Source organism: Penaeus vannamei, chromosome 14 (genome assembly GCF_042767895.1).
Source record: "Penaeus vannamei isolate JL-2024 chromosome 14, ASM4276789v1, whole genome shotgun sequence".
NCBI classification, from domain to species: Eukaryota; Metazoa; Arthropoda; class Malacostraca; order Decapoda; family Penaeidae; genus Penaeus; species Penaeus vannamei.
The window spans coordinates 43,141,668-43,144,167 of record NC_091562.1 but is presented as its reverse complement, the minus strand read 5'-3'; positions in this window follow the sequence as shown (position 1 = coordinate 43,144,167).

Sequence of the window (2,500 nt, the reverse complement as noted above, 5' to 3'; positions counted from 1 at the left end):
CATTTGTCAGCAGCTATGATTACGTGTGACAGAGTGTGCATGTGTGTCCTCACGCGCGTGCACCAAGACCCTGGGATGATTAGGCAGCGACCACGCAGACGCCGCGTCAGGAGGAGCCACGGGGAGCCAGGAGGAGGAGAGTGCTACCACTACTACTATTACTACTAATGATAATAATAATGATAATAATAATAATAATAATATTAACAAATGATTATGATAATAACGATAATAATAATAATAATGATAATAATAATATTAACAAATGATTATGATAATAATAATAATAATAATATTAACAAATGATTATGATAATAATAATAATGATAATAATAATAATAATAATAATAATAATAAATAATTATGATAATAATAATAATGATGATGATGATAATAATAATAATAATAATAATAATTATTATTATAATAATAATAATAATAGTGCTAATAATAATGATAATAATAACAATAAGGAAGAAGAGAAGAAGCAGGAGGAGGGAGAGGAGGAAGAGGAGGAGGAGGAAGAAGAAGAAGAAGAAAGAAGAAGAAGAAAGAATAAGAATAAGAGGAGGAGAAGAAGGAGGAGGAGAGGAAGAAGAAGGAGAAAAAAAAAAAAAAGTGGGAAGAGGAGGGAGAGGGGGGTGGGGGTGGGGGAGAGTCTTGAGAACATCATCACAGACATCTTGGAAGTAATCAGCCCAAACAGCTGACGATTATCTTGGTGACATACACACTGTCCACCCCAACCCACCTCTCCCCTTCACCTACCCACCTTCCCTCTCCCCCCCACCCACCTTCCCTCTCCCCCTCACCTACCCCCCCCCTCACCTTCCCTCTCCCCCTCACCTACCTCCCCACCTACCCACCTTCCCTCTCCCACCCACCTTCCCTCTCTCCCCCTCACCTACCCACCTTCCCTCTCCCCCCACCTTCACTCACCCACCCTAACCCACCCTCCCTCTCCCCCCACTCACCCACCCCCAACCCACCTTCCCTCTCCTACCCACCTTCACTCCCCCACCTACCCACCTTCCCTCTCCCACCCACTCCCAACCCACCCTCCTTCTCCCACCCACCCACCTACCCACCCACCTTCCCTCTTCCACCCACTCACCCACTACCCCCCACCCTCCCTCTCCCACCCACTCACCCACCCTCCCTCTCCCACCCACTCACCCACCCCACCTTCCCTCTCCCACCCACTCACCCACCCCTAACCCACCCTCCTTCTCCCACCCACCTACCCACCCACCTCTCAAATCAGGCACGACCTCAAAAGAACTATGTCGTTGGCCTATTATTCAGCTCTTTTTTTTTTTTAATCTTATCGACACCTTAGATGATAAGACTGATAAAGAACAACGATTTAGATAACGAAATTTAGTTACTTTTTATATGGTTGTTTTTATCGTTGTTTTTTGGGTTATTAAAAATGACCGAATAATTGCCAGAGAGGAGACGTTTTCGATAATTATAATTGAAGGGGAAAACATATTAAAAAAATGGTAATTGTCACAACACCGCCATGTTTAACTGTCCTACAACCGGAAGGCATTTTGGCAATAATTATTTTTTGTAAGTTATTATCATATTTACAGGATTTGTTATAAATAGTTGTGGCGAAGAGAAACTGCAACTGAAAATTCAATGTGACAATTTTTGCAATGCTCTCCGTTTAGGTTAGATCAGGTTAAGTTGGGTTAGGTTAGGTTAGGTTAGGTTAGGTTAGGTTACGTTAGGTTTGGTTTGGTTTGGTTTGGTTTGGTTTGGTTTGGTTAGGTTAGGTTTGGTTTGGTTTGGTTTGGTTTGGTTAGGTTAGGTTTGGTTTGGTTTGGTTTGGTTTGGTTTGGTTTGGTTTGGTTTGGTTTAGTTTGGTTTGGTTTGGTTAGGTTACGTTACGTTAGGGGTTAGGTTAGGTTAGGCTTGGTTAGGTTACGTTGGGATTAGGATTAGGTTAGGTTAGGTTAGGTTAGGTTACGTTGGGTTAGGTTAGATGAGGTTAGGTTAGGTTAGGTTAGGTTAGGTTAGATGAGGTTAGGTTACGTTACGTTGGGTTAGGTTAGGTTAGGTTTGTTTAGCTTAGGTTAGGTTAGGTTAGGTTAGGTTAGGTTAGGTTAGGTTAGGTTTGGTTTGGAATTTTTGGTTTGGTTAGGTTAGGTTAGGTTAGGTTAGGTTTACGTTGGTGTTAGGTTAGGTTAGGTTAGGTTAGGTTAGGATTAGGATTAGGTTAGGTTAGGTTAGGTTTAGTTAGGTTAGGTTGAGGTTTAGGTTAGGTTAGGTTAGGTTAGGTTAGGTTAGGATTAGGATTAGGTTAGGTTAGGTTAGGTTAACGTTGGGTTAGGTTAGGTTAGGTTAGGTTAGGTTAGGTTTACGTTACGTTAGGGGTTAGGTTAGGTTAGGCTTGGATTAGGTTAGGTTTGGTTTAGGTTAGGTTAGGTTAGGTTTAGGTTAGGTTAGGTTAGGTTACGTTGGGTTAGGTTAGGTTAGGTTGGAATTTAGG